Genomic DNA, 25,450 nt, shown 5'->3' with positions numbered 1-25,450 from the left:
TTCAAGGACTAGATAAGAGAGAGGCTTATATTCCATACTTAGGAGTCAGCTATTCTGGCTCACAGCTCATTGGTTGCCATTGAAGGATTTTAAGCAAAGGACAAACATTTAGTAATATACACACCCTATCACTTCTATTAATCTGTGAGTTCCCTGAAGGCAAATATTTGATTTTGAGTCATCTCAGTGGTGGCCTCCTCCCGTGCCTACTACGGCCCCTTATTTATAATAATTGCTATCTTGAATTAGGTGCTCAGTATGAGTCTGACACTGTGCTAAATGCTTTACATGCTGTAGTAGTTAGAGTTCTCCAGAGAAACAGAACCAGTAGGGTCAGTCTATGTATCTATGTATCTATCTACATTGATTTATTATAAGGAATCAGATCATGCAGTTAGGGAGGCTGAGAAGTCCCAGATCTGCAGTCAGCAATTTGGAGACACAGGAGAGCTGATGTGTTGCTCCATTCCTATCCAGAAGTCTGAGGAACAGGTAAGCTGATGATGGACGTATCAGTCTGCAAACTGGCAGTCTTGAGAACCAAGAAGAGCAGATGCTTCAGGACAAGTCTAAAGGCCAGACAAGACCAATGTCCTAGCTCAAGTAGGTTTTGTTTTAAGGCAAGAGTTCCCTCTTATATGAGGGAGGGTTATTCATCTGTCCTATTCAGGCCTTCAACTGATTAGATGAGGGCTGCCCACGTAAGGGAGAACAGTCCATCTTACCCAACCTCCTAATTGACAGGTTAATCTCATCCAAAAACATAGTCACAAACACACCCAGAATATCGTCTAATAAATTCTCTGGGTACCCCCTTCCCTCCCCTCCCTCCACCACCATGGCTCAGTCAAGCTGACACACAGAATTAACCAGCACACATGTATGTCATTCAACTTACACAATGATCTTGCAAGGTTGTTTCTATTTTCATTCCTATTTTATAGAGGAGGAACTAAACCTTAGAAAGTTTGTGTCATGTTCACGAATAACAACTGGTGAGTGGAAAGGCTAGTATTAAAACCCAGGCAACTGACTCTTCGGGCTACATCCTTAACTACCATGCTCGAGCAAATATTTTAAGATTGTTTATAGAACTGTTGCATAGAAATTTAACAAACATATAATCACTGATAATAGGTTAATTATATTGAACATCCATTAATTTCTATCTAATGAGTAAATAAATGTATTCTTAATACCTGTCTTCCAATAAATACATATTTTAAAACTTTTTTCTGGTTCTGGAGAAAAAGGACAAGATACAGTGAGGAGAATATTGCTCAGCAAACACTGGTGAGTCTGATGGATAATTCAGGTTCCCTTTCACTATGAGTGTCCTAGGTCTACCAGCTGTATTTCAGCAAAGAAAGAAGTCAGTACAGGAAGATGTGGAGACAGCAAGGACCTCTCAGCATTAAGTTAGCTGTGTTGTAAAAAGAGGAGACAAATGTAACCAGCTCACAGTAAGACTTGACCCTTGGAAAGAATAATGTGGTGAAATAATTTCCTGGGGATTGTCTGGAGTATGTTTGAATGAGGGTAGTCAGCTAAACTCATTCCAGAATCTCAGGAGTCCTAGGCTCTGTGGGTTGACTGTCACTAACAAATAGCATGTTCTGGAAATCTATGCAAATCAAATCCTGCTTTTCCTATTGATTTTCATGGATTATGAAGATATCAGTGGGCACTACACACAAACTCTATTACAAAGCTATAATTATCAAAATGGTATGGTATTGACATAAAAACAGACATGAACTCACTGAAATAGGATAGAGAGCCCAGAAATAAACTCACATATAATATGGTCAATTAATTTTGAACAAAGCCACCAAAAATAAACAATGAAGAAAGGAAGGAATGTCTTCAATAAATGGTGCCAGGAAAACTGGGTATATCCATGCAAAAAAATAAAACTGGGCCCTTGTCTTAAACTACACCCCAAAATTAACTCAAAATGTATTAAAGACTTAAACTAAGACCTGAAACCCTTAAATTCCTAGAAGAAAACATAATGGATAAGTTCCTTGACTTTGGTCTTGACAATAATTTTTTTGGATTTGACACCTAAAACAAAGGCAACAAAGGAAAGAATAAGCAAGTTGGGGCTACATCAAACTAAAAAGCTTCTGCTCAGCAAAGAAAACCATAACAAAATGAAAAGTTTTCTCTATGGAATGAGAGAAAATATTTGCAAACCACATATCTGATAAGAGGCTAATATCCAAAATACATAAGAAATCCATACAACTCAATAGCAAAAAAACAAATAATCCAATCAAAAAAGGAAGAGGACCTGAATAGACATTTTTTCCCCAAAGAATATATATAAATGGCCAAAAAATACTTGAAAAGGTGCTTAAGATACTAACCATCAGTGAAATGTAAATCAAAACCACAATGAGATATCACTTCACACCTGTTTGTTGTCACATTATTCACAATAGCCAAGACATAAAAATAAACACAACTTAGTGTCCCTCAATGGATGAATGGATAAAGAAAATGTAATACACACACACACGCACAAGCATACAATGGAATAGTATTCAGTCATAAAAAGAAGAAAATCCTGTCACTTGTGACAACATGGATGAAACCAAAGGGCATTATTAATGCTAAGTGAAATAAGCTGGATGGAGATAAGTCAATACTGCACGGTATTACTTTATGTGGAATTTTTTTAAAAAAGAAAATTGGCTTCATAAAAATAGAGTAGAATGGTGGTTTCCAGGGGCTGGGTGGTTGGGAATATGGGGAGAAGTTAGTAAAAGGGTGCAGACTTGCAGTTATAAGATGCATAACATCTGAGGATCTAGTGTATTACATGGTAACTATGGTTGATAATACTGTATTGTGTAATTGAAATTTGCTAAGGGAATAGAGTTTAAGTGTTCTCATCATAAAAAAAGATAAATATGTGTGGTTATGAGTGTGCTAATTAGCTGAATGGTGTGATCCTTTCGTAATGTTTATGTGTATCAGATTATCACATTATATTTGCTATACAATTTTATTTGTCAATCATACCTCAATAAAGCTGGGGGAAAAGAGAAATATCTGCATAATTAAGACTGGCTCAGCTGGGAGTAATGTTGGGGCTTTAGTGGCCCAGGCTGGTAGGGAAGAATGTCCTAAATCCAGATAGTAGTCTAATTTGTCACACCCAAAAGGAAGCTTCAGGTTACAAAAGACCAGTGTTTACCACTTGGGGAAATTCAAGATAGGAAATTTTTTTATTTGCAAAGAACTGAACTCATTGTAGCTGGTTCTTTATAAAGGAGAATTTTGAAAGTTTACAGGGACATTTCAAAAAAATGAAAGACAATTTTGTACTTTGTTTCAGAAAAACATATGCTTTGATGTAAAGGTCCTAAGGATTGAGTTTTCTCTCATCTGTTTTTTTGTTTTTGTTTTTTTTTCCCTCTCTAGATGCATTAAAAAATGTTGATTGGTTTCTCTCAGTAATACTACCTTCTAAGACAACCAGTCTGTAAGTGTGTGGCTAAAAATGACCATCCCATCTATGACTCACATGACCTCTCAGTTTAAACTTATATGTATCTGATTATATCTGTTTTTTTCCTTTGTTCAAACTCTCAAGGAAGGGTACTGATTATTTCCTAGCCAGTTAGTGGATCTTTGTTGCCTTTTTGTGTGTGTTGGGTGTGTATTTGGCTATGGCTTACAGTGGATCACATGCTAAAACATACTCACCCCTCATCAGGTGTGGGGAAGAAACTTTTCTGAAAAAGGAATGTGGGCTTACTGGTATGCCAGCACTATATCCCAAAGTAAGTCCCAGCAGGACTTCTTTTTAAGCAGTGATATTGCCCTGAATCACAGAGTTATCAAGTGTCTGTCCCCTGTCATCTCTTTTAAGCAGAACTCAAATCAGTGGCTGGGAGTTTGGCTGACGGGGTTCAGTTACCAGAACAAAGGGATTGGCATATGTGTGGTCGAGGCTTCAGCCCACTAAGCTTAGGTTCAGAACAAAATCCCAATCTCAGAACAGGAACAGGTATGCAAATCAGGGACAGAGGGACAGGTACTGTCAAATGGATGAGAAAACATGACATGTCTAATGAAAAGGCGTATGTGTTTGAGCACTATGTGATGCATTGGAATGAGTTGAGGAGCTTAATTTCAGTTCACCTGCCCAGATCTAGTGATCTGCTAAGAGAATTCTTTTGACAGTATCAGGTGGTGAATGTAGTGGAGGGTTAGGTTTGGAAACCTGTGAGGTACTGGGCTCTTAGATGCCTGCATGTACCTGATTCTGAGCCAACTTACAACTGCAGCAGGGACCTAGGTCCTCCTACTTCCAGGCTCAGGCTCTTTCCTTTGTATCCTGCTGCTGCCTTTATAGTTGAAAGACATCACAACATTCTTCTGTATCCTAGAAACAGGGTTTGTCTTGCTGTGACTATTAGATTTTATTTTATATGATCAGGGTAGGTAGGACTTAGGTGAATTTCATGAGAGATTGAGTTTTGAATATATGTATTCATAACTGGGCTCTATCAGTCAGAAAAGGTTAGATTTTAATTTTTTTTTCCAGGGACATATGATAACATATAAAAATGCTATATATCTATGCTGGATCTTCTAGGGGTTCTCCCATGAGCTTTTCTAACTCTAGGAACTAGGCTAGTTAGGGAGGCAGAGGGAAAGGACAACATGGCAAAGCATATCTTGACTCTTAAGCTTCTACCTCAAAGTGATACGCATCAGTAAGTTCATATTTCATTGGCCAAATCAAGCCCTTACTTCACATAGGCAGGGAAGAGTAATCCTACTATAGCCCTAGAAGAATAGATTCATTCATAAAGTTTAGCATGGAGACGTTTGACTTGTTTACTTCTATATCCTCAGCATTTAGAACAGTGTTTGGTACATGGTAAGTATTTAAAAATATGCATCGAATAAACAAAGGAAAGAATAAATGTATGAAACTAAAATAACAACTCATATCACCCAGGATTTACCTTGGTTCCTGGACACAGTTCTGAAATTTCTTTGCTAAAACCTTTTAGGAAATAGCTACAGAAAAAAAAATCTGTATTTGGGAAAATAGTCTTCAGTATAGATTATTCATGATTGGGAAGCCGTGAGCTGCATGAGTCCTTAGTTACATTTTATATTGGTATCTGTGTCACGTTTTTTCAAAGGGTGTTTGGCAGGTGAGTTTGAATAGTTGTCTGATTCTCAGGATATTGAAGTGTGGGATGTAGAATTGGGGTTCATTCAGGGATCTCACTACAGAGCTGAGAGTAAAATCTCCATATTGACAATTAACTTTGCAGAAGATGTCATGAGGATCCCCTTTTCTCCAAAATTATGGGTCCTCTTGGGGTTAACATTGGTTCTTACATGAAATAGCCAGAAGACTGCATGTAAGTGGCTATTCTGGGAGGCCTGGCTCTCAAATCTGCAGGCACATTAAGATTAATGGCCACTTCCATTTCCCTGCTTTGTCCTCAGTAAGCATGGGTCCTTAGAGCCACTTTATGCCAAAAGAACAAATGTCTGCAAGTGCCCCTTCCATTTCTGGGAAATCTAAAACCTGCCCATAACTTGGCTAATTTGTAGTTAATCATGGGGAAGATAATGAGTAGGGAAAATTGAGGGAACAGGGGACAGAGTTGCTAGGAAACAGATTTACTTCTTACATCTAGACAAATAAACTAAAAAAATGGTGTTAATGAGTCCAGTTACTGACAATCTCAGTTCCAAGGAAGCACACATACAGAAATAGTGTTCCCATGAAAAAGCATCAGTTAGAAACAGAGGCCCTGGGGAAAGGAGTAGAACATGGATATTCAGCACAGAATACTACTTCTTAGAGTAGATTCGCTGATTAAATGAAGTACTTGATGGAAAGGGCTTAATACACTATCTGCATAAAGGATGTGGTCAATAAATGTTAGTCAAAATAATTATCGGTATTATAAATATATGTTAGCTATAAGTTAGTATTAGTCCCATCATCCTCTTATGTGTTCTGGTTCTAGCTCTTCACCAATTGCGAACATCTTCCATTATTAGTTAAACAATTTCTGAGTCTTCATCTCCTCATTTCACCTCCTGTGCCTTGATTGCTGGAAGGGTCAATGAGGGAAGATGTCTGTGAGCAATTTATAAACCTCAAGGAATTTTTTGTCTACAAAGGGCATAATTTGTCTGCTTCGTTATTGATAACAGCAATTCCCTGGACCCAAGAGGGATTTTGATATATATCTTTGGGGCTCCTTTCCTGCTATTCTTTCCTTTCTCTGCACTTCAAATCCCAGTCTTTTTAGTAGCTGTGAACTCTGATCTCTGTTTCCCCAATCCAGCAAAACTGCTGCTGTCTGCTTGACTATTTTTCTGCATAGCGATTTGGAAAATGCCCTCACAAAGAAGACTGATGTGTGAATTGGGAGGGTTTTACCTCATGTGCTTTCCTTCTCTTGAGGCTCATAGCCTTGCATTGGTTATTGTTCAATGTCTGAAAACAGTTGTTTTATGTATTTTGTTTAGCTTTTTACAGCAGAGATTAAATCTGATAGTAGCTACTCTACAAAGGCTAAAACCAGAAGTAATTGTAGCTTTCTTAAAACTTTTACTTTATTTTGTTAGGTGAGAAAGCAAAAGTCCTTCAAGTAGACAAATTAATAAAATAATTACAAATTGTGATACATTCTATGAAGAAAAAATAAAGGCACTAAAACAGAGGTAGAAAGTGGGGAGGGATGGCAGGATTTGGGGTATGGCGGTCAGAGGAGGCTGCTGTGAGAAGTCTGAAGTTAAGATACAAAGGATGAGCAGGAAAGAAAAAAAAAAGGAAAAGTAGGACCTTACTTATATAAGTAGAGGTAGGAGGGGAGAACAAAAAAGAATTCTAAATAAAAGTATGGACTCTGAATAAGTGGTGCTTGCCAAAATTTACACCACACAAATAAGAGCCAGAATATTACGTTAAACCTGAGTGCCATGTTTTAAAATAGAGAACTTGTAAGTGTTGTTAAGCCAAGGTCTCTGGAGACCCTGAAAAGAGAGGAATAAAGAAGTCAAGGCTATAGCTAGGGATTGGGTAGGGGGCAACATTTGGGCATATCCTACTACGATTGCTATCTTTAAATACCCACAAAGCTATCATAAAGGGGATAAGCAACATTCTCGTGCATGGTTTGGCAAACTACAGCCCAGGGTCAAAACCAGCCACAAAGCCTGCAAAATTAAAATGATTCTTTTTTTTTTTTTTTTTTTTTTTTACATTTTTAAATGATTACATTTGAAACAGTTATATTAGTACCTCTGTAATTGCTTTGATTTTGTTATTTGGCCCACAAAACTTACACTCTTTTCCAGGGCCCTTTAAGAAAGTTTGCTGACCCTTGCTTTAGAACAATTGCAGGAATTTAATTTCCTGTAGCAAAAGAAATGAGCAGCAGATTTGGATACAAATTCTCTAAGGGAAAAGTATTTCCTGGATGGGGTTCTGGAGGGGTCTTCCTCATAGGCCTTCTCCTTACCCCTCATTTCACACTGGCTAGTTTTCCACCTACTCAGCCCATGCATGAGAGGACATTGTTTGGCTTCCTGAGAAAAATGTGGAGGTGCTAGACCAACCAACTGGCTAAGAATTTGATTCTGTGAAATTGGACGGTTTTCTATTTAGTTGAGACAATAGTTTAGTTTGAAAATACCCAGTTACTGATTGTAACTAATACATTGTTTCACCAAAGCAAATTACTTTATCATTCCTCAAACTGGATTTAAAGCATAAACCCCTTGAGTAACAGATTAGTATCTGAAATTAATCTATCATAAATTATTAAGAACCAGGGGGAGACTAGTTCATAGTATAATAAACCAGGCTAATTCTCCAGAAACTAGGCTTTGGGTCCAGGTATTTCAAAAGGAAAATACTGATTTCAGAGCAGTCTTTTCTAGCAAAAACCGAACAGGTGATAGAATATCCTGAAACACGGTGTAGGTATTGTTCCTTTATCAAAGAAGGAGTACAGTCTGATGAGGAGATTAGAAAATAATAGGAAGTATGTAGGACATTCCTAGTACTTAATTATCTTATAACTGGAAGTTTGTACCCTTTGACCCCCTTTGTCCAATTCCCCCCTCCCCTTACCCTATGCCTCTGGTAACCACAAGTCTTACTCTTCTTCTATGAATTTAAAAAATTTTCCATATATAAGTGAAATCCAAGTGTTTATCCTTCTCTGACTTATTTCACTTAGCATAATGCCTTCAAGATCCATTCATATTGTAACCAATATTAGGATTTCCTTTTTTTATGGATGAGAAATACTCCGTGTGTGTGTGTGTGTGTGTATGTGTGTACACGTAGACACACATACAACTTCTTCACTCTTTCATCCATCAATGAACCTTTAGCTTGTTTCCATGTATTGGCTATTACAAATAATGTTACTATGAACATGGTGTGCAGATATCTTTTCAAGTTAGTATTTTCACTACTTTTGCTTGTATTCCCAGAAGTGGAATTTCTGATTCATGTGGTAGTTCTATTTTTCATCTTTTTGAGGATCCCCTATACTGTTTTCCATGGTGGCTGTACAAATTTACAATCCCACCAACAGTGTACAGGATTCCCTACTCTCCAAATCCATACCAGCCTTTGTTGTCTCTTATCATTTTTTACAATTATCAGTCTAACAGGGATGAGGTAATATCTCATGGCGGTTTTAATTTGCATCTCCCCAATGACTAGTGATGTTGAGCATCATTTTATGTACCTGTTGGCCTTTTGTATATATTCTTTGGAGAAGAATCTATTCAAGTTCTTTGCTTGTTTTTAAATTGTGTTTTTATTTATATTTTGATTTTGAGTTGTATGAATTCTTTATATGCTTTAGAATTAATCCCTTAATCAGGTATGTGGTTTGCAAATTTTTTTTTCCTATTTCGTAGGTTGTCTTTCCCCCTTTGTTTATGGTTTCCTTTATTGAACAGATGCTTTTTAGTTTGATGGAGTCCCACTTGTTTATTTTTGCTTTTGTCGGCTTATACTTTAGGTGTCATATCCGAAAACTCATTACCAAGACCATGTCAAGAAGCTTTGTTCCTGTGTTTTCTTCCAGGATTTTCACAGTTTCAGGTCTTACATTTATATCTTTAATCCATTTGAATTTAATTTTTGTCAGTGGTGTAAAATATGGATCTAGTTTTATTGCTTTACATGTGAATATTCAATTTTCCCAGTACTATTTATTAAAGAGACTTTTTTTTTCTCCACTGAATATTGTTGGCTCTTTTGTCAAATATTAGTTGATCATATATGCTTGGATTTATTTCTGGCTTCTTGATTCTGTTTAATTGGTCTATTTGTTTGTTCTGTACCACTATCACACTGTTTTGTTGATAAAACAAACCAAAAAAATGGCAAGCCATTCTATACTGAGGAGTTTGAATTTAATCTCCGAGAGCAGTGGGGAACTACTGAAAGATATTAACAGTGACATGATTATATTTGAACTTTAGAAAGATTGTTCTGATAGCACAATGGGGAGTTGAGTGGAACAGAGTAAGACCAGAGCTTGGGGGTATGTTAAAATTACTGTTGCAGTTACCCAAGTGATAAGCGACAGTGAAGCATACAGTAGTAGGGGCCATGGGACTAGGGGATGAAATACCAAGGAAGTGAAATTATAGGATTAATTATTGCTTGGACGTATGCAGTAAGTGAGGAAAGAAGGTCAAGAATACCATTTAGATATCTCTTAATGAGATGACTACTCCAGGAAAGATACCCAGAAAATTAAACTCAAAGGAAGGAATGATTAGCAGAATAAAACAGTACTAAGAAATATGACGATTTTGACTAAAAAACTGGGGAGGACTTCATGGAAGAAGTGGTATTTGACATAAGCCTCGAAAGATGGGTAAGTTTTTAAAGGAGAGTCAGCTGTGCTCTTTCTCAGGAGGATGACGGTTCTAGAAAATGTGTGGAAAAGAGTAAGGTATCTAAGAGAGTCATTTCATAGGTAGGTAAGTGTTTGTAGTCCAGTGTTATTGGCACCCATCTTTTTTTTTTTAAAGATTTTATTAATTTATTTGACAGAGACAGAGAGAGAGAGAGAGCCAGAGAGCACAGTGAGGGGAATGGCAGAGGGAGAGGGAGAAGCAGACTCCCCACTGAGCAGAGAGCCTGGTGCGATGCAGGGCTTGATTTCAGGCCTCTAGGACCATGGCCTGAGCCAAAGGCAGATGCTCAACCACTGAGCCACCTAGGCGCCCTGCCACCCATCTTCTTATTTGACTCTGACGATGTTCACATGATAAAGGTATGGTAAGTAAAATGATCTCCTTTTCAGAGGTAAGATGCCAACTCATGGATAAAATAGTGCTTCCAAGCTACCCTCTTTGTAAGGAGAAGAACCATGACTTGAACCCACATGGTACTGAGTACAAGGCAACATGAAGCTGGATCCAAATGGAAAGCCAATCAGTTGCTGCTCACCTATCAGAAGGACCTGAACAGAAATAGCTCTCAAGGAAGAAATATTTTAGCAATAGAATCCAGTCATACTTGAGCTGTGTATCCTGGAAGAAGAAACTCTGAAATTGGGAGATCTGAGTGCGAGTTTCAGAGGAAACTTCAAGGACCCTGTGAATCAAACAAAACCACTGAAGGGCTTGAGTGGCCTTCATTCTTTTCTCCTGGGAAGCAGTAGCTTGCATATTGGCCATTTGGAAAGATATGCCATGAATCCAGGTATTATAATTGTTGTTATCATTGGTTATAGTACAATATGACTTTATGTTGTTGCCAAAATTATTCTACCTTTGCTATTGGGAACTTTTCAAGTTGTTTTCTGTGTTCTTTTGGCCTACCTTCATCATCATGGGTATTCATTTATTTTTTTAGTACTTTCTTACTTTTTTGGCACTACAAGATGTTTCAGGCTCATCTTATAGATTTCCTGTCCCTAGAATTAGTCATTTTTACAAGGAAACTTTTTTTCTGTTTTGTTTGTTGTTTTGGTTGGTTTGTTTTTGGGTTTTTGTTTGTTTGTTTTTGCTGAATGATATTAGAAACCTGAGTTTCTAATCTGAGCGCTGGTGTGCTTTTTGCAGCCAGGGTGCCATTGCTTCCAGGCACTCTCAGCTGACAAAGCAAGGAAATACATGTGTGCATACCAATTGGTATCTATCTATCTATCTATCTATCTATCTATCTATCTATCTAATCATCTATCATCTATCTATCATATATCTAGCTAACATCTCTATGAATACTTCTATATTTGACCATCTCTATCTATATTAAACTGAATTAAAGGCTCATACTGATGTCTTTAATGCTAAACCACTACCACATGGATTATTTTATTCTCCTCCCCTTGATTATGCATAATTTCTGATTTCAACCATGAAAAACCTGGCTCTCACCATCTGTCACTCAGTTAGTTATTTAATTGTTCAAATCCAGTATATATGCTTAATGGTTTCAGAGTTGACCTGTATCCCCATGGGGAGGGATTATCAAGTAGAGGACAGTGCTTATGTATACAGTTCCTTTTGCCTTTGCTCTTATAGAGTCCATCAATTTCTAGGTAGGTTTATCCTATCCTCATACATTGTACCACAGTTAGATTCTGTGGCCACATTATGCATTCCATCCTGAGATTCCTGATCCTAAACCATGTTTTAAATTTGCATATGTTAGTTTCATTCTGTGTCCTATAAAGTTTTATAGGTTTTGACAAATGCATAATATCACATATCCACCAGTACAGTGTAATACATAATAATTTCACTGACCTAAAAAAAAATCCTTCTCCCCAAACTTCAGGAAAGAAACAATTTATGTGTTTACCAACTCTGATTTTGCCTTCCATAATGTAATATATATTGGAGTCTCTTGGACCATCCCCAGGTTTGATGATTCACTAGGAAGACTCATGGGACTTAGCAAATAGTATTCTCAGCTAAGATTTATTACAAAATACAAAATAAAAGCAGCAAAAGGAAAAGGCACATGGGGGCAAAGTCAGGATAAAAGGCACAAACCTCCAAGAGTTCTCTCCCAAAGGAGTCACACAGGGTGTGCTTAATTCCCTCAGCAATGAGTTATGATGATGTGTATAAAATGTTACCCACCAAGGAAACTAACTGATGACTCAGTGCCCAGAGTTTTTATGAGAGGTTTGTTGTATAGGTACACTCTGTATAGCATGTACCAAAATCCTGGATGCGTGGAAGAAAAAATGTCCAACTCACACCATATTGTTTGCACAGGAAGTTTAGACACAGTGATCACTCTTATGAATTCTTGGAATGGTGGGAACCCCCTTTGAAATCCAAGTCCTGAAACACCAGCCAAGCAGCAACCTTGTAAGCCACGTCTTTCTAAGGAGAGCAGTCTCAGGCCTTCTTTATTAACTCTTTTATGTACATCATGTGAATGAGGTTATATAATATATAGTCTTTTTAGACTGACTTCTCTCACTTAACAATATGCATTTAAAATTCCTTCATGTCTTCACATGGATTGATAGCTTATACCTTTTTATCACTGAATAGTGAGTGTTCATTGTTTGGACATACCACAATTTGCTTACTCATTCACCTATTGAAGGATATTTTGGCAGCTTCTAGCTTTTAGAGATTATTAACAAAGCTGCTCAACATTTGTGTGCAAGTTTTTATATGGATCTGAGTTTTCTAACCAGTTGTGTACCTAGGAGCATGATTGCTTGATTGTGTGGTAAGACTATGTTTAATGTTACAAAAAAACTACCACACTGTTTTCTGGAGTAATTGTAGCATTTTGCTTGTTTTTTTTTTTTTTTTTTTTTTTTTTTTTTTTTTTTTACCAGCAATCAGTGAGAGTTTCCACTGCTTTTCATCTTTGCTAGCAATTGATATTGTGTATTTAAAATGTTCTATTTTAGCCATTTTATTTTATTTTAAAATATTTATTTATTTATGATAGACACAGAGAGAGAGAGGAGAGAGAAAGAGAGAGAGAGAGAGAGGCAGAGACACAGGCAGAGGGAGAAGCAGACTCCATGCCGGGAGCCCGATGCGGGACTCGATCCCAGAACTCCAGGATTGCACCCTGGGCCAAAGGCAGGTGCCAAACCGCTGAGCCACCCAGGGATCCCCCTATTTTAGCCATTTTAATGGTGTGTGGTAGTAGCTCCTTGTTTTAATTTCCACTTCCTTAATGAAAGTGATGTTAGACATCTTTTTTTGCCATTCTATACGTTCTTTGGTGAAGTAGGTATAGAACATTCTGCTCGTTTTTAAATTAGGTTTTTTATTTTTTTACTTGTTGAGTTTAAAAATTTTTGCATGTTTTGGATACAAGTCCTTTACAAATATAACATACTCTCCTAGTTTGTGGCTTTTCTTCCCATTATCTTAACAATGGCTTTCATGGACTGAAAGGTTTTAATTAAAAAAAAAAAAAATTCAACCTAACAATTTTTCTCTCTTCTAGGTCATACTCTTGGTGTTGTGTCTAAAAACTCATCACCAGACTTAAATTCCCTATATTTTATTCTAGATGTTTTATAGTTTTTCTTTTACATTTTTATGATCCATTTTGAGTTAATTCTTGTGTAAGGTATAAAATTGTAAGGTCTGTGTGTAGGTTTGTTGTTGCTGTTGTTGTTGTTGTTGTTTTGCATATAGGTTTCCAGTTGTTCCAGCATCATTTGTTGAAAATAATATTCTTTCTCCATTGAATTGCCTTTGTGCCTTTGTCAAAAATCAGTTGACAATATTTGAGTTTATTTCTAAACACCCTGTTCTGTTCCATTAATATGTGTTTCTATTCTTTCACAAATAGCATGCCTTCTTCATTACTATAGTTTATAATAAAGCTTGAAATAAGGTAGTATGTCTTGAAGACATTCTTCATGTATTGGCTACTCTAGATCTAGATCTGTTACTTGTCCATGTAAACTTTAGAATTTGTTGATATCTAAAAAATAGCTTCCATAAGTATATTTTTTATTACAAGGCTTTGCAGAACCCTAAGTATACTAAAGTGCATTCTGAATATCTAAGAAGGATATATACTTTGCAGCATTTCCCAAACTTATTTGACTTCAGTATTCTTTTTTTTCTAGACTTACATTGCATGACATCAATGGTAATTCCCTTCTTTTGACAAAAGGAAACAGTAAAGATCACAGAGGAGGAAATGTCTTGCTCTAGACTAGATTAATAATTTAATAGGATCAAGTCCTGGACTAGAAACCTATTCTTTTTAATTTTGTGGATATAATTTATTTTGGTCACATCTATACATGACATACATTTCTACCTTCAGATAATTTTGTAGTTATTATAAAAGCTCAGAGAAGCATAATATAGATATTTTTTATTTTGAAAGATTTCAATGCTTCATGCCAGATGAATGGATTTTCATTTAACTTACTCTCAAATAATAGTGAGTAAATGTGACTATGTATTATATATAATAATTTTTTCTTATTCAGATTATTTAAAATTGTACAATTTAATACTAGGGATAATAATAACATAAATCTTATTATCCCATGCTTTTAATGTTTATTGATACCTATCCAATAAACATGGTGGGATTGGGGGCACACTCATTGAAAACCATAAATGATAGTGGATTGAAGATACTAAAGTGGTTATGAAGCCCACCAATCTCCTTTATTTTTTCTTTTTAATAATAAATTTATTTTTTTATTGGTGTTCAATTTGCCAACATACAGAATAACACCCAGTGCTCATCCCACCAAGTGCCCCCCCTCAGTGCCCGTCACCCATTCGCCCCCACCCCCCTCCTCCCCTTTCACCACCCCTAGTTTGTTTCCCAGAGTTAGGAGTCTTTATGTTCTGTCTCCCTTTCTGATATTTCCTACCCATTTCTTCTCCCTTCCCTTCTATTCCCTTTCACTATTATTTATATTCCCCAAATGAATGAGAACATACAATGTTTGTCCTTCTCCGATTGACTCATTTCGCTTTTATTGGTTTTGAAATTCATTCCGTTGATACTTCTCACTCTCCTCAGGGTCATGGGTTTATGCTTTCTTCCTCTCTTTACTTAAATAGGGCTCTACTAATGAGTGATTCTGAAAGGCTTTCCCTAAGAGGGCTAAATTATTGGTTCCTCAGTTGAATATTGGTTTTCTTTCTAAGCTCCATCAACTTATTTAAGTACTTCTGAAGAGTCAGTGAAGGGATCCTCAAGGTCCATGGCCTGAGTGGTTTACAGAAATGACACAGTGTTTATCTCTTTAATACCTCAGCTCTTTGCTTGGTTTATATCTTGTTACATTATGTTTTCCGGGAAACTTCAGGGTGGTACCAATGGTTGGATCTGTTGGTGGACTTGTAGCTTTATTTATATAACTGGATTAACAGTACCTAATCATATTCTGAGCAAATGTTCTGTCATAAGTAGAATGGTAGCCTCAAAAAAAAGTTTGTCCAAGTCTAAACACTTGGTACCTGTGAATGTGAAAAAGGGTCTTTACAGATGTAATTAAGTTAAGGAGCTTAAAATGGGATCATCCTGGATTATCCTGGTCGGCCCTAAATTCAATGGCAAGTGTCCTTATAAGAGATAGGAAAGGAGAAGGCACTGGAGGAAGAGGAGAAGTTCATGTGAAGATAAAGGCAGAGGTTCGAGTTATATGGCCACACGCCAACGAATGTCCGGCACCAAAAGAAGCTGGAAGAGACAAGGAAGGATCCTTTCCTGGAGGCTTAGAAGAGAGCCTGGCTCTGCCAGCACCTTGATTTTGGTCCCTGGCTTCTAGAACTGTGAGATAATAAATTTCTGTTTTTTTAACAATCTGTAGCAATTTGCAGCAGGAAATATACCTTCACAGGAAATATACCTTCTCTTCCAAAATTTCCAACTTAAGTTTTGAAACATTCAAGGCATCTTTCTGGTAGTTTAAGGTTTGTCAACCCAGAAGAATCACAAGGTGAGAGTCGAGCTCTGTGAGGGCAACAACATCTGCTCCTTGTCATGTCCACATGCCTGGGTAGCTCTTGATCATCTTGTCATCATAGGTGACAGCACCTTATCATCATAGGTGCAATATTATGATTTTTAGAAAAGATTTTATCTATTTATTCATGAAAGACACACACAGAGAGGCAGAGACACAAGATGAGGGAGGAGAAGCAGGCTCCATGCAGAGAGCCTGATGTGGGACTTGATCCTGGGACTCCGGGATCACTGCCTGAGCCAAAGGCAGACTCTCAACCATTGAGCCACCCAGGCATCCCCAATATTATGATTTCTAAGAAATATGTATTCGGTCAGGCAGATGATCAAAATGCTTGGTCTTTGTCTATGGTTTCTGGCTCACAGATCCTAAAACCCTTGGAATTTCCTGCAATAAGAATGGTGAGGTGCCCACAAGTCACCTAAAAGCCTTCAACTAACCTAAGGTTGGGGGTCTGGCTGATGGGAGAGCCATCCTTGTGATTGAAGGGTTGGAACCTTCAGTCCTTTCACCCCTACCTTTGGGGAGTGGCGAGGGTCTGGAGATTGTTTTCAATTGCCAATGGCCAATGATTTAATCAACCATGCCTATGGTAATGAAGCCTGCATAAAGCCCAGAAAGGACAGGGTACAGAGAGCTTTGGGATTAGTGAATACATGGCAGTGCAGGGGAAAAATGCCTGGGGACAGCATGGACGCTCCCTACCCTTTCCTCACACTTTGCCTATGTGTCTCTTCCATCTAGCTGTTCCTGAGTTAAATCCTTTTGTAATAAATCGGCAATATAGTAGGGAAATGTTTCTCTGAGTCCTGCAAATTGCTTTAGCAAGTTAATTAAACCTGAGAAGGAAGTCTTGGGAATCTCTGATTTATAGCCAGTTAGAAGTACAGGAAACAACCTAGACTTGTGGTTGGCATCAAAAGTGTCTGTAGGAGGCACAGTCTTATGGAACTTAACCTATGAGATCTCGTGCTATTTCCAGGTGGACTGAGTTGAATTATAAGACCTTGAAAATTGCTTGTTAGTGTGGGGAAACACCCCTTCCCAAAAAACAGACATGACTTACCTATGTTTTTAATCCACTTATTCATGTTGCTCAATTCTTAGGTTTGTTTGTTTATTTGTTTATTTTTACTTGATCATTTTGGCAATAGAGAGCAACTCTTGGATGATAAAATATTCATGTCCATAGGTGGTTGAAGACATGTTTTACTTGTGTATGTGAAATATATATATTATTTTACATATTCTCACCATTGAAAATTCTTGCTCCTAGTACTTTGGAAAGAGACTTAAGAGCACTCTGCTGATTTTGACTCTCAAAATCAGAGGCTGAAAACAAACTCTAACATTGTAAGAAAATCTTGTGTGTTTTTTTTTTAACTATGCTGTTGAAATACAAAAATAACATTAGATTTTACTCATTACTTTCTCTTCATTTTATTGTCATACTATTTCCTGCACTTTTGCAACAGCTGAGTAACTGTTTACCTTTTCCTAGTTTACTTTTAACAGTCTGTTCTACATATAAACAACTGAATCTTTGTAAATCTCAGCTTTGATAAAGTATTGCCACCCCTTAAATGCTTTACCCTGTTTTCAAATGTCTACAAAGGGAAGCCTAAACTGCTTAAACTGGCCCTAGCCAATCTTTTCAGCATTATTCCCACCTGCTTATTAGAGAGATCTTCCTGACCCTTAGACAATGCTTCTCAAAGTTTAATGCACCCGTGAGTCACTTGGGGGCTCTCGCTATACTGCAGATTCTGATTCAATAAGTTTGAGGTGGGGACCTGGGTTCCTGCCTTTGTAACAAGTTTTCAGGTGATGGTGATAAAGGTAGTTCAAGAACCCAGTCTGAGGAGCAAGACCCTGACAATACGCCCTTCTGCTATATGTACCCATCATACTTCATTGTTATATGTTTAGTAGCTGTCTTTCCTTTACTGGTGATTATGTCCCAGAGGACTATAGACCATATCAGACCTGTTAGTTTCACTGTTAAATCCCTTGGCACCTATCAGAATGAATCTGAGATTCTTAATACTCTGCTTTGGAAAGGATCTAATTTCCCCCTTTTCTTTAAACTGCAGGCAGTGAATTGAATCCAGAGAAGGAAAGTGACCTCTCCAGGATAATACTGTGAATTTAGTGGCAAAGCTGGGATGAGTAACTGGTCTCTGAAATAAATACCTACTGTGGCACAAAACTTCAAGTAAAGTTCTTAGGACAAGTAGCACATTATTCAGAACTTGCCCCCCAGGTATTGGATACTTAACATAGAACTCCCATTGCAAGCCCTTTGGCAAATTGCAAATGTCTGAGAGAAGACAAGAAATACCTCTGGGGCATTTCTCAGAGTCCATGGAGGCTCTGCAATTAGACTAACAGCTTATAGAATAAGTAGAGTGTAGCCAATTGAGAAGGATTGACCTAATTCTTCCTTTTTAATTACCTTAATTTTATGCATCAGGTAATTAATTGAATGACTTAGTGATTACAGATATTTTCTTTATCTCCAGCCAGGAATGAAAACAAGTTGCCTCAGAAACATAGGTGGGGGTAGGAAGAGCAATCAAGGTATTGGCTACTTGATGGGAGTCTGCATGGACCTATGCTGTAATAAAAAATCATTGTTGTCTCATATCTATCTGAGCAATGTACTTGTCTGCCTAGTAGGAGGAAAATGCAGGTAATGCCCCAAAATAGCTTGCAGGACTAGACTAGGGTTTCTCAACTTTAGGGCCAGATAAAGATAATTCTTTGTTTCCGGGAGCTATCCTGTCTGTAGGATGTTTAGTAGCATCCTTGACCTCTACCCCGTAGGTTCCAGTAGCCATTCTCCTCTGCACACACACACACACACACACACACACACACACACACACACCAAGTTTATGGTACAAGGAAAAATGTCTCCAAACATTGCCAATTGTCTCCTGGGGGAGAAAAGGAAACAAATCATCCCTGCTTGAGAACTGGACTAGACCATTGGTCAGGCTAAGTATGTCCACAGGACTGTGGGATATAGCTTCATGAGTTGTACAGTAACAATTCTACAGAGTGCTATTGTCATAGATTTCAATACTATTTCGGGGAAATTTTTTCAGATTTTGATAGTAATCTGCAACCTAAGATTTTGGCCTTTAATAATGAATCTTTATAGAATAAGAGCCTCCCACATTTGCAAAAGTTATCTGCCTATCAGAATATCTGGTGACTTTAATGTCTTAAGAAGATGAGCCGTTAGTCACCTTGATCTCCACAAATGTTCATGTCTTGTGTCCTACCTCATCCTAGTCCTTGCGGTCATCAGTAACTGTATCACCTCATTTCAAGTATCTTTCTCTCTAATCACCAACCTTTGTGCCTCTGCATTATCATCTAGTTCTCCCAACAATATATAGACACCACCAGGTTTCCAGTTTGACATCACTGTTTTGCACTACTGACCATGCCCCTCTTACGCTATTTGTTTCTTTACCCAATTCAGACTTTCTTATTCATCATGGTCATCATTCCCCTGTGAAAACCATCAATAACCTTGCCTTACCAACCCCTACAATGTGTTTGCCTGGCTCAACCCAATGTAGATCGAATCTAATTATTTACCGTCTGTATCTGTATCTAAACAGATAAACATCTGCACCTAAATGGAAAAGACACATACAGTATAGTGACTAATCCATTGCAGTTTAAATTCAAGACCACAAACCTCAAAGGGGCAATCACACCGCCTAACATTCCCACCGTGATGACTGTTTTCTCCTAAGACAACTCTTTTATATTTCACTTCCTCAGATGTCTTACCACACCTGTGCTCTCACTCTTATCTGACAACTTTGCCTGAAAGATAGAAGCGGAGGGAACTCTCACATACATGTTATCAAATTTGGAACATAACTCTCTTTGGACCTCAATTCTCTATCTTCTATCCTTTCATTGCTTCTGTCAAGGGCTAGTCTCCTCCTGTGCTCTCTGTCCCAGCTCCTGTAACTTCCTCAAGCACATCCCTTTGGTAGTCCCCCATTCCTGCATCACAGTTTCTTCCTTTTTCCAAATCATTCCTATTGCATCATTGCATATAAATACATTGGTTTCTCACATTTTACATTACCCATTCATGATCCAAATTATATTTCTTCTACCACCATCTCTCTCTCTTTTTCAATAGTAATTCTTAAAAGTTTCATCTATATTCACTGGATCTGGGTTCTTATCTCCCACTACTTCTTCATATACTCCAATCTGGTTTTAACTGGCTTTTACTTCATGCACTCCAATGCTGGTTTTTATATTACTTTTAAAAACCATCCCTGTCCATAATCATCATGTTGCCAAAACTAATGGAAACTTCTCTGAACTTCTTACTCACCATTTACTGTAGCCAGTCTCTGTTTCATGAAACTCTTCTCTTGGTGTCTAGGATATCACCCTCTCATAATACTTTTCTTCTTCTTTATATATCCTCCTTTATTTTTATTTTTATTTTATTTTTGGTTTCAATTCTACTTTTAATTGTTAGAGTTCTCTACTGATTGGTCTGCTTACACATTCTCCTACAGTGATCTCATCCACCCCATGGCTTTAAATATCAAATGGATGAAGATGACTCCCAAATCTTTATCTGCATCCTGTATTCTTTTCTGTGGTCCAGATTTATATATCCATCTGACTCATTACTATTTATAATTGAATGTATGAAGGCATGTCAAATTAGCATTTTCAAAACAGTTTTTGAATTTTTCCTTCCTCTCTTTCCATGCTCCCCCCAAGACTTTCTCCGGTCACTAAATGGCACCTTCACCCACCCAAGCCCATTCAGAGCCCACTCAGAGAGCACTCTGGCCCCAACCCCAGGAGTCAACCTGGATATGTTCCTTATTTTCATTTCTGACTTATAGTACTTTTTCACGGTGTTTCATTCTATTTCTGAAAAAATATCTTGTCTGGTCAAAGAGAAATAGCACCAAAAACATAGTAAAGGTGGCAAGACACATTTTATTCAAGCTTTATTCAGTAGGTGACAGAGACTCTAGTATAAACTGAACTCAACTCCAATTAAGATGAAGGTAACAGGGGCACCTGGGTGGCTCAGTGGTCGAGTGTCTGCCTTTGGCTCAGGGCGTGATCCCCAGGGTCCTGGGATGGAGTCCCATGTCAGCCTCCCTGCAGGGAGCCTGCTTCTCTCTCTGCCTATGTCTCTGCCTCTCTCTGTGTGTCTCTCATGAATAAATAAATAAAATCCTTAAAAAACAAATAAGACAAAGGTAACATTTTTAAAGGGAAGACAGAGAGGGAACAAGAAGGGACTAGGGGCTGCGGGAAATGGAAAACAACAGAGAGGAATAAGTGGAGAATTACCCAAAATGATTTGGCAGTGTGAATTGGAACAATGCACATTTTGTGGTTTGGCAGCATTGCCTTTTATTTTATTTTTTATTTTTATTTTTTTTTAATTCAGCAAAGACTCAGCACTGGAGCTAGGGTCACCTTTAGAGACATGGCCCTAGTACAGGTAGAAGCCAGGCTTAAAGTGTGGTCAAGACTCTTAGCACACTGTTCAAGTCTTTTGTGCCATATGGCTGCTTACAGTTCACACCCTCTTGATTATTACCACCTTGTCAATCATTTATCATCTGGATTTTTGAAGGAGGCTCTTCAGCGGTCTCCTTGCATACATTCTTGCCCAGTGCCAATTAAATCATGTGTTCATTAGTCATTAAAGACATGCAAGTCAAAACCACAATGACATATCACCGCATACCCATTCCAGTGGCTATGAAAAAAACATACAATAATGAGTGTCAGTGAGGATGGAAAGATTGTAACCCACTGCTGGTGGGAACATAAAATGGTACAGTCACTTTGGAAAAGTTTGGAAGTTTCTTAAAACATTAAACATCGAGTCACCATATGACTGAGCAGTTCTATTCCTAGGTATCTACCCAAGAGAAATGAAAACATATGTCTACACAAAAAAATATATCAAATGTTATTATCTGACCATTGGAGATCAGCAGAGAGACTCTACTTCCTGTTCATTCAGAGACAGAATTACAAAGCAGCCACCATTCCTACCAACAATTGTTAGTTGTTGTTCCAGAGGGAAAACATTACTCTAGTAGATCTTACATCAGTAATTAAGTGACACACATTACCTCTGGTCCATAATTAATCACAAGTCTTCACCTAACATAAGAACAAGGAAGTGCAATCCTGGGAGGTGGAGAACCAGCAATGGTCAGCAAGCATACCAGTGACTCCATTGTCTGTGATCTTGGCTTGGTATGATTTTTCTTCATCTCTGTGCAGAGCTGGCTCCTTCTCATCCTTTTAGCTCTCAAGACTTCTCTGAGAGAACTGCTGTAAGAAGTTCATCCCAAGCAGTATCTCTCTACCTCTTGCACAATCCTTTTGAGCTCTTTATCCCATCCCCCTAATGTGTTATGACACCACTTGTTTTATGGTCTGAAATTGTTTAGTATATTTCTTTACCTATTTTACTATTGACTAACTCTTCCCACTACAACATAAACTTTTGGAGGCATAATTTGTATACTGTTTTATTCATTACTGAATTCCCAGCTTTCAGAACAATGCCTGGCAAGCTCATAAGAGAAAATTAATAAATATTCATTAAATGAATGAGCATGCTTTTTTTTTTAACCTCCCTAGCATTTTCATGCTGTACTATCTTCTTCTTCTTCTTCTTTCAAGCAAAATACTAGGCATTCTCTAATGTTTAGCTAAAGGTCATCTGCTCTGTAAAGCCTTCACCTAATCAGAGGTAATGTTTAACTTAACCACACTCTCAAAAAATTTTACTTATTAGTTTTTTTTTTAAATAGCAGATTCCCTTACTTACAGCTTTCAGCCTTTGCATGACTCCCCATTATTTCCTATTCCATACTTTGAATTAGATTTAAGAACCTTATTAAAGTGAAGTATTAGGTCTACAAGTAGTTTCCATTCCAGGGGCCAGCTCACTTAACAAATATTTATTGAATACCTATGTTCTAGGCAGTGTTCTAGGTGCTGAGGATAGAGTAGTAAGCAACAGAGAGTCCCTGCCCTCATGAGACTTATTTTCCACTGGGACAGATGGCCCAACCAACAAATAAAAACATGACATTATTAAGATGTGATAAGTATTTTGAAAAAAATTAAAGTAGAATAAGAGAAATAGCAAAGAGGGAATGTTGGTCACAGAAAGCTTTTTTGAATGGAGAACTGCATGAAGTGAATATGTAAGCCATCAAAACATCTGCGAGAAGGATACTATAGGCAGAGGGGACAGCAAGCACAAAGGCCATGAGATAGAAGTGAGATAGAAGAAGACTATTATGACATCGGTGAAGTGGGATTGGGACCACATTTCTTGCAGAACTTTCTGTAGACTGAGGTAGTCATTTTGGGTTTTGCTCTAAGGGTGTTGAGATGTATTACTAGATTTTGAGCAGATCAAGACTTTTTAAAGCATCTAATCAACCATCACTCCATCTTCTTTGTAGAGAATAGTCTGTGAGGGAGGAAAGTGGAACCAAGAAAACTGGTTAAGAAGTTTTTGATAGGTCAAATGAAGGAGGATTGCTAAGATTAGAATGATAGTGAAATGTTTGGTAAGTGGCTGGAAGGTGAGTATAGCATCCAGGGAGCCAAGTGAAGAAAGTGTTTCAGTAAGGAGCAGGACCAAATAAATCAATGCTTTGGGGCAGTTAAGCAAAAAAGGTCTTAATAATTGACACACAGAGTCATTGGTGGGCTTCATAAATGTAGTTTCCCTGGAGTAGTGCAGACTAAATCCTGACCAGAGCAATTGCAAGAAAAGATGGAAGCTGAGAAGTGGAGGCAGAAAGTATAGACTGTGATGGAATTTTACTATAAGAGGAGCAGATACATGGAGGGCAAGTATACACTTTGCATAAAAATGATTACTTAATGGATCAAAATTCAAAATGAACACTCAGAAGGAAAGAGAAGGGAATGAATTTATTTGTAATTATTGGTCATTCACTCTAATCTAAGGTAGAAACTTGAGGTCTTCCATTTAAGAAGACCTTCACTCTCTACTGTCTTCTCTCTCTGCTTCTTTAATTTCTCTCTGTTCCCAGGGAACAGAAAGACCTCCCCTATAAATCAGGGAGGAAGGAAAGAGACCCTAAGGACCAGGCAGTCCATGTTGCTAGCAATAAAGGTTCTAGAGGAAAGCATAAAGGGAAAATCTGTAGCTATGTTCTAGGCAAAGCTCTTGTGTCCCTTTTAGAATTGTTCCTTCTTATGCCTATCTTGTCTTGGCCATGATACTCTTTTCTTTTTGGATTTCTGCCCAGTGTTTTTGAATTTCACTTTCCAGAAAGCCAGTTATCCTGGCCAGAACTCTTAATTGAAGATAAAAAACAAAAAAGAAAGGAGGGGGGGAAGGCAGGGAGAAGGATGGAAGAGAGAGAGTAAGAGAGACAAAACAATAAAAAACAAATTTTAAAACCCAGCTCTAATTGATTTAGTTTAAAATGAGTCAATTCTTTTTGTTTTTTCCTCCAATATTTTTCCTTAGTAAAGAAATATGACCTTTAAAAAACAGTATCAGGTTATGGACCTAGGAGAAGATGCCCCTCACCCCCCACCCAAAATTCCTTTGACTGTTTTTAGTCTTTACCAGGGGTCAGCAAAAAATAACTCAGAGGCCACATCTGGCTTACTGTTTTTGTAAATAAAGTTTTATTGGACCACAGCTGTACTAATCTGTTTACACATTGTCAGTGGTTGCTGTAATGCTACAATGACACTGTTAGAGAGTTGTGAAAAAGAGTTAAACTATTTTTTTAGTTCAAGAACCTAAAATATTGGGCAGCCCCAGTGGTTTAGCAGTTTAGCGCCGCCTTCAGCCCAGGGCCTGATGCTGAAGACCCAGGAGTCTGAGTCCTGAGTCCCACATTGGGGTCCCTGGATGGAGTCTGCTTCTCCCTCTGCCTGTGTCTCTGCCTCTCTCTCTCTCTCTCTGTATCTCTCATGAATAAATAAATAAAATCTTTAATAAAACCCCTAAAATATTTACTATGTGGCCTTTTTTTTCCCAGAAAAAGATTGCTCACCCCTTGGTCTGTACTAACATTTTCCAAAATGTGCCTTCAGTGACATTACCTCAGTGGGATACAGTGAACACACAGGCAGGGAACTCCAAATTAAAGAAGATTAAGGTAATTTCTTCACTGCAGGACTTTATAGAGCCTTTAATATTTCACTATGAATGTGAATATCTAAAAGGAGGATAAAATGTGCTTTGCAGGTTTGAGAATAAAATCTTAGAGAATTAAGATGGTATAATGGCTTTGATTTCTAAAAATGCCCAAATTCTGGCCCGAAAGACACCTCTTTTTTACATCTCTGGATAAGTTCTTGTATTTCTACAAGGAAATATTGGTGACTTATTTGTAATATCTACAAAGAAAAATAGCTTCTCAAGTGCCCAATAT

The 25,450-nt window shown here is 37.7% G+C and overlaps 1 long non-coding RNA gene across 1 annotated transcript in view; it reads left to right on the top strand.

Moving 5' to 3' along the window:
* The window catches only part of LOC140632436 (uncharacterized), an 82,066-nt gene that overhangs the window by 50,774 nt on the left and 5,842 nt on the right, over positions 1-25,450 (top strand). The window contains exon 3 of the long non-coding RNA XR_012030008.1: positions 10,338-10,738. This is a non-coding gene — a long non-coding RNA (uncharacterized lncRNA). The remainder of the gene's footprint in view (positions 1-10,337; positions 10,739-25,450) is intronic.

Source organism: Canis lupus, chromosome 4 (genome assembly GCF_048164855.1).
Source record: "Canis lupus baileyi chromosome 4, mCanLup2.hap1, whole genome shotgun sequence".
NCBI classification, from domain to species: Eukaryota; Metazoa; Chordata; class Mammalia; order Carnivora; family Canidae; genus Canis; species Canis lupus.
Note: the sequence above shows the minus strand (reverse complement) of the source record. Positions and strands in the feature narration are given on the sequence as shown.